The sequence below is a fragment of the Schistocerca cancellata genome, chromosome 5, assembly GCF_023864275.1.
Source record: "Schistocerca cancellata isolate TAMUIC-IGC-003103 chromosome 5, iqSchCanc2.1, whole genome shotgun sequence".
Lineage (NCBI taxonomy): Eukaryota > Metazoa > Arthropoda > Insecta > Orthoptera > Acrididae > Schistocerca > Schistocerca cancellata.
This window is the reverse complement of record NC_064630.1, coordinates 626,411,871-626,424,330: the sequence shown is the minus strand read 5'-3', so window position 1 is coordinate 626,424,330 and position 12,460 is coordinate 626,411,871. Positions and strand designations below refer to the sequence as shown.

Genomic DNA, 12,460 nt, shown 5'->3' with positions numbered 1-12,460 from the left:
CAGATTATCCAGCCTCTGGCACATATTTTCTGGATAGAAGAGCTTCCAGAAATCATGATTACTGGCAGCAGGCCTTAGTTGACGTCTTCCAAATTTACCTCTTTCCGTTCTTCCCATGGGATCACCGTAGTGCATACAGTGTCTTCTCATTTCACAATTATTGGATTAGCTGAATGTTCTGATCACATGTTCAAGTCATAGTTGACAAAGCTACACCACCATCATGATTCAGATGAAGCTCTCACTCTTGGTTTTGGAATCTTACCGCTCCATCCCACAGTATGGCATCAGCTACATGGTAATGCTCCATGGTTGGCAGCACCAGTTCAAACTCTTCATACTCTATCCTATGAGAACTCTGTCTCTCCATCTGCAATCTCGACATCACCGTTATTCTGTCAAAGATGGTGTCTGGACTTAGAATTTTTCTCTCAAAATCGCCCCCAACCGGTCCCGGCAGTGGTTATGTATATACTAGATAGACCGTGCTCAGTTTATCGCAAGCATGTCAATTAGTTGCGCCCACGGAAACCAGCGACGCCTCCTAGCAGTGAACTGTCACAATTTCTTGCTCCAGAGTCGGACGTACCCTGTCCTGGGATCTTGGGCACTACAGCACAATCACAGCAGTCACAGGGTCCACATTCTCTGGCGTGGATATCTTGTTGCTAGTCCAGACACCAACTCCAATGGACATTGACGTCAGCCCTTTGGCATCACCATTTCCTTAGCTGGTCAACGTAGAGGCACCAGGTTCCTCAGACATCAAGATGTGCGACACCCACTCGTGCCTCAAGGGGGGAAGGAAGGCAGTGTAAGGGTTGCATGCCTTACAGACCGGTAAACATTCTCACAGCAATGATGTACCAGCGACATAACCTATAAGGGGCTACATCAGCAGATGACAAAGTTTCAATCACGTACGCTGCCTAGACTAACAGGTATAAGAGTAAGTGCTGCTTTAGGTCGCTGGCCTTGGAGACCTGTTTGCCTCCACAGGCCTCGTGATCGCAAATAGCATCTGTACGTAGCCTGGATATCTAGAGCGGTGTAAGGCGCTCCGGGGCATTTTCCATCGAGGTCTGAGCCAGGCGCCGACTGCAGACGCCCTTCTTCATTCAGAGTCCCGATCAGAAACTTTGCTACATAGAACGCCGTGCCACACCAGCCACCACTCACTGAGAGAGCCGTCAGCATCTACCTTCACCATCACCAGAACTATCTCTCTGCATCAGAGACAGCCCATAACTTGGTATCGGCCATCGACCTTCACTACATAATTTTCTTCTACTTCTGAGTGAATATTAAATTCGACTGTTTTATCACTACATCTTCAGCCTATGTTAGGACTTGTATAAAATCAGAGCTAATCACAAAGTTTCACAAACTTCTTTAGTGGTTCTCCAAGAGGAGTATTTTGGTTTATTTATCTTTCAATACAATTGTTCTACATTGTTTGCCTGGGCTGTACTCTCTCTGCCTCTCAATCAGCGCAAGACTTAGCAGTTCCCTTCCTCTGTGCCATTGGCCCCCTTCCTTGACGTATGTGAGAGTTGTGTATGGAGTGTGTCTGTTTAATTGTCGTGTGTATGGAGTGTGTCTGTTTAATTGTCGTGTGTATGGAGTGTGTCTGTTTAATTGTCGATGACCGTAGTGCAAGTTTGTAAAGTGTTGTGTCATGTTGTATGGTGATAAGGACGAGGGCGGAAACCAGTGCCAGCTTACACCTCTCGTGTAGCATCGAGGGAACCGCCAAGACTATTTTCCCCATCCGACCGACGGACACTTACACAAAATGCCACATGCCCCCTCACTTCATGCGGAGACGCCAGGGATTTAATCTACGACATTAGTGCAAAGCTTAGTGATCAGGAACTAGATTTTACGCTACTATCTCTCCTGTCCTCGCTGGCTGAACAAACTATTGGTTCGAACCATCACAAATGTGCGTTACCCACCTCGTCTACTTGTTTCGTTTTTTCAGTGTTTCATAATTTTGCATGTCGTCCTTTGACAGGGATCATGCTAATCTCCGTATCGTTCCAGTATTCGTTTATGGTGCCCCGCCACACCCCTCCATCCCCAGCTCCCTAAGCGAGTACACACAACTGGCCATTAAAATTGCTACACCACGAAGATGACGTGCTACAGACGCGAAATTTAACCGACAGGAAGTAGATGCTGTGATATGTAAATGATTAGCTTTTCAGAGCATTCAAACAAAGTTGGCGCCGGTGGCGACACTTACAACGTGCTAACATGAGGAAAGTTTCCAACCGATTTTTCATACAAAAACAGCAGTTGACCGGAGTTGCCTCGTGAAACGTTGTGTGATGCCTCGTGTAAGGAGGAGAAATGCGTACCATCACGTTTCCGACTTTGATAAAGGTCGGATTGTAGACTATCGCGACTGCGGTTTATCGTATCGCGATATTGCGCTCGCGTTGGTCGAGATCAATGACTGTCAACAGAATACGGAATCTGTGGGGTCAAGGAGGGTAATACGGAACGCCGTGCTGGATCCCAACGGCCTCGTATAACTAGCAGTCGAGATGACAGGCATCTTATCCGCATGGCTGTAACGGATTGTGCAGCCACGTCTCGATTCCTGACTCAACAGATGGGGACGTTTGCAAGACAACAACCATCTGCACGAACAGTCGACGAAGTTTGCAGCGGCATGGACTGTCAGCTCGGAGACCATGGCTTTGGTTACCCTTGACGCTGCATCACAGACAGGAGCGCCTGCGATGATGGACTCAACGACGAACCTGGGTACGCGAATGACAAAACGTCATTTTTTCGGATGAATCCAAGTTCAGTTTACAGCATCATGATGGTCGCATCCGTGTTTGGCGACATCGCGGTGAACGCACATTGGAAGCGTGTATTCGTCATCGCCATACTGGCGTATCACCCGGCGTGATGGTATGGGGTGCTATTAGTTACACGTCTCGGTTACCTCTTGTTCGCATTGACGGCAGTTTGAACAGTTGACGTCACATTTCAGATGTGTTACGATCCGTGGCTCTACCCTTCATTCGATCCCTGTGAAACTCTACACTGCAGCAGGATAATGCACGACCGCATGTTGCAGGTCCTGTACGGGCCTTTCTGGATACAGAAAATGTTCGACTGCTGCCCTGGCCAGCACATTCTCCAGATCTCTCACCAATTGAAAACGTCTGGTCAATGGTGGCCGAGCAACTGGCTCGTCACAATACGTCAGTCACTACTCTTGATGAACTGTGGTATCGTGTTCAAGCTGCATGGGCAGCTGTACCTGTACACGCCATCCAAGTTCTGACTCAATGCCCAGGCGTATCAAGGCCGTTATTACGGCCAGAGGTGGTTGTTCTGGGTACTGATTTCTCAGGCTCTATGCACCCAAATTGCGTGAAAACATAATCGCATGTCAGTTCTAGTGTAATACATTTGTCCAATGAATACCCGTTTATCATCTGCATTTCTTCTTGGTGTAGCAATTTTAACGGCCAGTAGTGTAAGTACGGAGGCGGGTTGTGTACAAGTAATGCAAGAGGACTGCAGCTTGGTTGGATTGCATGTCGTCGTTTTACGGAGCACTTAGTTTGCTAGTTATCTAGTATTTTCTCGTGCTCAAGTCAGTCTTGCACAGGCTGTTCTTGGCGTTGATCATAGTTAAATTACACTCACTGATCTGGTGATTAACAATCATTACACAAATCGTTTGATTAGTTACGTAAGAATTGAAATAAAAAATAGTTCCATTACCCTAAATGAAAAGGCAGACAATGAAATATTCGAAGACATCAACAGGTGATTCAAGGAAAATTGATTGTGACTGAATTTTGACAGGACTTGTCTACAGTCATTATTCATCTCCCCTACATCGTCTGTTGACTGTAGTTATGCCTTGATTTTTCTTAGACAACATCAGCCATAAGATTTAGGTTGTCAAAGTAATCTTTTCTGTAAATATGTAGTAGACATTTTTATCTTTTAAAGCCTGTCTGACAGGCTTCGGTACGTCTTCGTTGAGGGGATATTCCATAGGACATGATCTTTTGTGTCCATTCTGGCAGAAAGTTTTTGTTGCTATTGCAAGACAAGTTACACAGCTGATTATTAAACCTGCAGTGGCAGGAAGGATAGCAAATAATGAAATTTTATTTATAGAATAAAAAATTCTCGGCTTTCATCTCAGTTGCTTTATGTCTTCCCGAGTTAATGAGGTTTTTAAAAAGTTTTTCCTTAATAGGTGGAAATATGTGTAACTTAACGTCTCAATATGGAAAACTTACGCAATAGTGTGATAATATTTGGTAATACAGTAGTTTTATTTAACTACGAACTTTTGCAGTATATTGGAAACGGTAGCATTTATTCCCGTCGTAAGTTTGGAAAACAATTGGATACATCTGCATTTGGAACAAAGCGCTATTTCTGTTTCCGTTCTAATTCACTGTACACTGTAAAAGCATTCCGCCGATTTTTAATCCATTTGACGGTGACCGAATTAACGCAGAGCGGAGTATTTAATTGAAATCGATTGTGTTATCTCGTAATCTGTGACAACAATAAAACATTGCAACCGGTTGACTACTGCATAACGTCCACGAGTCAGGTAGGGGACGGAGGAAATTTTAAGCAGCGTTAATATCTTCCTTCCCTTTACCTTAATATATAAGAATGACTGAAATCGAAGTTTAATCATCCACGATTTAGTTAATTTGATAATGTAGTCTAAGTCTGTCACCCTATCCCTTGTTCTGGTGTTTCCCTTTGGATGTCAAAATGGCCGGCCGCGGTTGTCTAGCGGTTCTAGGCGCGCAGTCCGGAACCGCGCGACTGCTACGGTCGCAGGTTCGAATCCTGCCTCGGGCATGGATGTGTGTGATGTCCTTAGGTTAGTTAGGTTTAAGTAGTTCTAAGTTCTAGGGGACTGATGACCACAGATGTTAAGTCCCATAGTGCTCAGAGCCATTTTTGATGTCAAAATGTATTTTGTTCTGGTGTCGGTATCCCTTTCGTTACTTCCTTATTGCAATGTCGCCTGCTTGTTTTACAGTCTGTTTGGTCGAAGTTGCTACGGCGATGCTAGTCGACAATGACATAGTCTGTGCTAGGCCTGGTGTTTGGCAAATTCTCATTACTAGTGGTGTATGGATGTCAAGAGTGACAGGTGGCGGTGAAAAGGGCTTCTGCTTACAGGACTCTGTGTCAGCGTCCTGTGCCAGATTATAGTTGCTCCTTACCAGAGCAACGGTTTGGTAGTTTTTGTATACTACATAAACACGTAATGAACGGCAGGGTTACCAGTAGTACTGGTAGAAACGGTAGGGAAAGAATCATAAACGAATGTTTAAGAAAGAAACTGGTTGCTGACGATTCTCTTTGTTTTTTGTTTGTGTTGTACATAATTACAACCGCGTAACAATCAATAACAGTTCAACGTGTATTACGTAAGTAATTAAAATTATTTGATCTCGTAATTTCAGCACCTTCAGGTAATCAAAGCAATTACTTTTGATGCAAGTACAGTTATATAAAATTGTTGTTAATTTGTACTCAATAGACTCAATAGAACGTTCTTCATCGCGATCAAAGGCAAGAGTTCCTGTGATAAATGCGGGCCGGCCGTTGTGGCCGAGCGGTTCTAGGCGCTACAGTCTGGAACCGCGCGACCGCTACGGATGCAGGTTCGAATCCTGCCTCGGGCCTGGATGTTTGTGATGTCCTTAGGTTAGTTAGGTTTAAGTAGTTTTAAGTTCTAGGGGACTGATGACCTCAGAAGTCCCATAGTGCTCAGAGCCATTTGAACCATTTTGATAAATGCAGAAGCTGTTTCTCAATAACAGAAATATGTTTTTTATAAGTTCGAAGAAGTACTGAAGAGATGTTTGATATATTTTTATTTCGCGTTTTCTTATCTTTGTTGAGGAAATTGTGTTTTTTCTAGCGCTATACGATGAATTTGTATTGTTTTCCTTATTTTTACTACAACATCGCCCTGTTTTACGTTAGAAATCAACAATTTTCAACCTGAATTAAACGTTAACAATTTCAATTTTGCTATAAATACTGTTTATTTTTAAGTAATAGACACGAGGATAAATATGTAGATCAGAAAATGTTCTGTAGGTTACGCGGCCCTCTATATATCCTCACTCAGTTTCTAGCCTGTTCACTGATTCCGCTTTATAGGGGGGTCTAGTAACACAGTGAGCGATCCAAACGCCGCAATGCCAGATAGGAATGTAACACACCTAATGTACAGGTAACGCGGTTTCTATGATGACTGACGAAAGCTACTAGGAAAACTACCATGGTCTACGTTTAATTATAATAATCTACGGTAGCTTATGGTACTTTTACAACTCTAGTTAAAATCCAAGCCTTACTGCAATGGTCTCTGGAGTCAGGACATGTGACACTGTTGACGCACAATAAGACACAGTTCAAACACTCTAGTCTTGCACACGGTGGTGACAGTCTCCACTCTCTAATAAATTGGAGGAAGGGAGTAGCATAGTATCCCCGCTAGTACAGCAGTGCAGCCCTTTCCCTGTTGTCCCAAGCGCCCATTCACAGATATGAAAAGTACTTCGATTTCTGTCCTTCTGGCTAAGCACGTCAGGCATAACTTACAGAAGTAGTAATAATTGATGTTTTAGAGAATCCAACGTCATAGGTACATAGCTGTACTGTTAGCAGAATAATGACAGGTAATTACTCGTCGCCCCTCGTAAACCGTAATTTGTATTGTCCGCGATGGAATATCGTATTACCTACTATTTGCGATCTGTGTATCAATACTGAAGTGATGTTGGCGGCAGTAGTAGTGGTACTACTTGAAGTAGAATTTGTTAATCCATACAATACTTTCCAGAATGAGATTTTCACTCTGCAGCGGAGTGTGCGCTGATATGAAACGTACTGGCAGATTAAAACTGTGTGCCGGACAGAGACTCGAATTCAGGACCTTTTCCTTTCGCGGGCAAGTGCTCTACCATCTGAACTACCCAAACACGGCTCACGCCTCATCCTCACAGCTTTACTTCTGCCAGTACCTCGTCTCGTACCTTCCAAACTTCACGGAAGCTCTCCTACGAACCTTGCAGAACTAGCACTTCTGGAAGAAAGGATACTGCCCAGGCATGGCTTAGCCACAGCCAGGGGGATGTTTCCAGAATGATATTTTCACTCTGCAATGGAATGTGCTCTGATATGAAACTTCATGGCATATTAAAACTGTGTGCCGGACTGAGACTCGAACTCAGGTACTTTGCCTTTCGCTTATGCCCTTGCTTGGGTAGCTCAGATGGTAGGGCACTTGCCCGCGAAAGGCAAAGGTCCTGAGTTCGAGTCTCGGTCCGGCACAGTTTTAATCTGCCAGGACGTTTCATATAACACTTTTCAAAAATATTGGTTACGTTCTGGTTCTACAGCTCAAGAACAAAATATTTAAGTCATATATACATACATAGCATACATACATAGCATACAGGTCTAGTTCGAGTAGAGCAGGACAGGGAGCGATTCCAGCATTCGCGTGAAGTAGGTTAGGGGAAACACGGAAATCAGGCTGGCTTTGCTGGATGCGGATTACAGCCGCCATCCTCCCGAATACGAGGCCTGCGTCTAAAGTACAAAGAAACCTCATCGACCTCACTGTGTAAGCTATTTCGTTTATACACAGCGCAACAGAATTAAAAAATCACTTTTTCGTCGCTTTAGTTTGAAATTTGGCTCGAAGGTGCCTACAACCTTTCTGTCCAATACTTCAAAAGCTTGGCGCCCTACGATGTCGCCCTCTCCCTCGACGATGCTTCAGACACCAAGGTGCCGACACATGCGAAAGAAAAGGCCACAGCTCAGAAGTTCAAATGACGTGTAAGGTGAATTAATTACGTCACATTGGCACCGAAGCTCACCATAATTTTGCCCAACGACACCATGCGAAAGTCGTCACAACCTCTCTTATCTTCACATGACATCCCTTCTTTTGATGCCTCTGCGATGGAGGGTAGAACCGCAATGCACAGCGTTTAAATCACACTGTTTTGTTATTTAAATCAAGCGGTTTTCTTGAGAGTGGACTGCCACTCAGAATCGGCACGAAAAGGTCTCAGCGGATGGCATAAAGGGCGTCAATGAAAACACCCCTTTCCATGGGGCGTTGATTTCGACACATTTTACGGTCGAAAACGACAGTTCGTAGTGCAATGAGGATCAGAAAGACATTCTCGAGAACCTTTTGACAGTACTGACGCCGTAGGGCGTTTCAACCCTCCTCTAAGGACACATGTGGGGCTGCATCCTCATTAAACGTGGTCTGACCGCTCTGCAGCATAGCGACACCACAAGTTTTGTTCTCGTTCGTCCCTCCTATTCCACATTGCTCTGTTGCGTGATCACGGGTTTGTGATATTGACACATGCGCGAATATAAAGACAAAGGGCCCTTCTAAGATCCCCCTGTTCGGCAAAACCTTTGGTGTCACCCACCAAAGGTACCGGTGCAGACAGAACCTGTGACGAGAGTCCCACGCGCCTGCAGGTAGGCTACACTGCTGCTCTTCTGCCGCTACACTGCCGTTCCTGCGTCTGATTGCAGGCCATTCGGTCTGCAAGCGTCTAGGACTACGTGACAGGTTTTGTCTGTACGAGGCTGTTCTTAGAATTCTCAGTAAAAGTAGGTGGGTGCCGCTGAGGGTTTTTCCACACTCGGGGATCTTAGAGGGACCCTTTGCCTTTTTATTCATGCATATGTCGCATTCCCCCGTGATCACGCCACAGGAGGACACAGAATAGGAGCCCTGAAAAACCATAAGCACGCTTTGGTGCTTTGGATCACGTTCAAATTTCGTCGAATGCTTTTGAACTGTCTCTGGTAGTTTCAACCCATACTCAAGAACAAAAATTGCGATCGACTGTTCTCCAAATGGGTGCGATCACGGCCGATGGGAATGCAGTCCCACAATGTCCTTAGAGAAGGGTTGAAAAGCCAAACGCTGTCAGCAGTGTAAAGGTGGTCAAGAGCGTCTTCCCGTTGCTCATCGCACTGCGAACTGTAAATGTGTGGGAATCAACCCCCAAGGAAAGGGGTGGTTTTATTGGCGCTCTTTGTGCCAGCCCCTGCGGCGTTTTCCTGCCGGTGCTGAGCAGCGGTGTGCCCACTCAAGAGAAAGCCGCGGCGCTGGGTCATTCATAAGAAAACCGCGTTATATAAACACTGCGGAATTCGTTTCTGACCTTCATCGTAGAGGCGTCAAAAGAAGGGGTGAAATGTTGGTAAGAAGGGTTGCGACTACCTTCCGATGGTGCGACATGTGCACCGTGACCTTGGGCAGAATTGTGGTGAAATTTGGTGTCAATGTAGCATCATTTACCCACCTTAAATGTCATACGAAGTTCTGAGCTCTGTCCTTTTCTACGGATGTGTCGACACCTCGGCGTTTGAAGCGCTGTCGAGCTAAGGTGACGTTGCAGGCCACCGAACTTTTGCACTATTACAGAGGAAGACCGTACGCACCTTCGATTCAAATTTCAAGCTTAAGCGTCACAACAGGTGGGAAATACGGGGTTTCGAAAACATGATCCCGTAATTCTGTTGCGCAGTGTAAATTCTTCCGAGGAAATTGTTTCGTAACGGGGAAGGCTGGTGCTACCGAACACACTACATGTAATAAAATTACCGAATAAGCAGCAACCAGTCGAAAAATCATGTTTGCTGCTTATTTGGTAATTTTATGGTTTACGGTCGCAGCACAACTTGGGAACCACATGGTGCCCACCATTCAACACTTCATGTACATTATTTCATAATGTGACGAGTTGTGATACGCTGTTCATTCACGAGAATTCGCCACTTCTTTAACCGTGGGGGTAGTCACTACTGCAAGCTGCTGAATAGTGGAGGGTAAAGTGCGAAGGAGTATATGAGAAGGCAGACTCTTGCAGACTCAACGGTTACTGGAGCTCTGTATGGGTCGCCACTGCTCGCTCACGGACGTGATCTCCTATCTCTGGCCAGTCGTCTGGAGCAGCCAGCGGCGGTCCTGGGTGGACCAGCATCGAGCTTTGTGTTCCAGCGGCCAGGCTCTGTACGACGAACACGCAATCCGAAGCGTGCGGTCCGGCATGACCCTTGAGAACATACCCAAGTGACGGAAATCTACTGTACTGAAGGCGTGATGTGAAATTAACTGATAGTGTGCAGAAACTCACTATTTTGCATGTGGAAGAAGGTCGACGCTAAACAAAGCACAAGCACACAGAATAGATCGGCGTTCTTGTCATTGCAACCATCGTACAACTCGTCATAATCGCTTCAGAGAAACAATGGAAGACCTAAATCCTGAGTGCCAGATGTTCGGCCCCCCTACTCATGAACAATATGGCACTTTGTTCGAAGCAACGTGTTCAGCCGCCAGTGTAGGGCTCTGCATGTGTCGACAACTGGCAACATGTGCACTGTGCATTCTGCGCTGGTGTAAGGCCACTCGCGAACTCTTCCGTCCACTTACAGCCGCCTGTTACAGTGATGCTTGATTCTGATTTGCGCACAGCGGGATGGCCCCTTGTAAACGTAGGAACTTCCAACCCGTCAGTATATTCGAACCCTCTTTTATATTCTGAAAATGTAGAGACCCAAGAACAGAATATTCTTCTAGGAACTTAAAGATAGAGGTGAAAAAATGAGGACAGATTAAAAAAGAAAAGAATAAAATGGGTTGCCTCAAGCATATTCCCGAATCAATCTATCACCTACAAAACTGAAAGCTATTTTTTGATTACTGCAGTTCTTAATACTATTGTATCAATGGCAATGAGCGCGTATGTTGACATAAGCAGTACGCTAGATAACTTGGACAGGATTTGTGATTGGTGTAAAGAATGACAGCTAACTCTATATATAGATAAATGTAAATTAATGCAGATTAATAGGAAAAAGAATCCCGTAATGTTTGAATAGTCCATTAGTAGTGTAGCGCTTGATACAGTCACGTCGATTAAATACTTGGGCGTAACATTGCAGAGCGATATGAAGTGGGACAAGCATGTAATGGCAGTTGTGGGGAAGGCGGATAGTCGTCTTCGGTTAATTGGTAGAATTTTGGGAAGATGTGGTTCATCTGTAAAGGAGACCGCTTGTAAAACACTAATACGACCTATTCTTGAGTACTGCTCGAGCGTTTAGGATCCCTGTCAGGTCGGATTCAGGGAGGACATAGAAGCAATTCAGAGGCGGGCTGCTAGATTTGTTACTGGTAGGTTTGATCATCACGCGAGTGTTACGTAAATGCTTCAGGAACTCGGTGGGAGTCTCTAGAGGAAAGGAAGCTTTCTTTTCGTGAATCGCTACTGAGGAAATTTAGAGAACCAGCATTTGAGGCTGACTGCAGTACAATTTTACTGCCGCTAACTTATATTTCGCGGGAAGACCACAAAGATAAGATAAGAGAGATTAGGGCTCGTACAGCGACATATAGGCAGTCATTTTTCCCTCGTTCTGTTTGGGAGTGGAACAGGGAGAGAAGATGCTAGTTGTGGTACGAGGTACCCTCCGCCACGCACCGTATGGTGGATTGCGGAGTATGTATGTAGATGTAGATGTACCCAGTGTAATGATTCAAAGCTTCCGGCAGGTGAAAGTGCACCGAGAAGCAATTTCATTGTTCTGCTGTCAACACGTAAAGATCTGTTATCCGCCGCGATAATGGAGTATGTACCGTGACGCCGCAGTAGGTCAAAGCTCCACCAACCACATTCCACCCTGATTATTGAATAATCGCTTTCCTGAGCTACTCCAAGCTCTATTTATTCAAATCTAAAAAAAGACGCTGTGTTAGGGAACATTGATGTAATACGCATGAAATTAATTTTAGTAGCTAATGTGAAATCGTGAATTATGCATCAGAGAAAGGTGTGTGTGCATAGACGTTTGGGCCACCATCGACGACTCCATGGAGTCTTCTCACTGGAAAGAGGGTAGATGGCCGTGGGGAGACAGCGAAACGCGTGGGCAGAGTGATACTGTTGCTTGTCGTCAGTTTAACCCTTAATGCCTGAATAAATTTCTGGATGGAAGGTAAAAATCAAAACTCGTGGCGATTTAGAGGCACCTGAAACACTCAGCAGAATGCAGCACCTGTCAGAAGCGGTGGTAGCTTCATGCAGAATCAAGACTCACTGGCACTTGCGCTCGAAGACAGTTAACTTTCCAGTTATTAGCACTGCATCGGTATGATGCGAATTCACGACATTCGGTGTTAAGGGGTTAAGACGCAAATTTTATGCGAGGGAACCCCTACCCTAACAACGTGACCGTCATTTGCAGCGAGAGTGAATATTATAACATCCAAATTAATCTAAAATAAACGCAAAATATTCTATTTAAAATAGCAGATAAAAATTCACTTTGATGTCTTCGTAAGAGACCGTCCCAAACTGCATGCAAACCAAGTATGTAATTG

General features: G+C 45.0%; 1 protein-coding gene and 1 pseudogene across 1 annotated transcript in view; both read right to left on the bottom strand.

Moving 5' to 3' along the window:
* The window catches only part of LOC126188875 (ras-related and estrogen-regulated growth inhibitor), a 381,204-nt gene that overhangs the window by 90,878 nt on the left and 277,866 nt on the right, over positions 1-12,460 (bottom strand). The window lies entirely within an intron of this gene.
* Positions 1,973-2,073, bottom strand: LOC126189837 (U6 spliceosomal RNA; annotated as a pseudogene).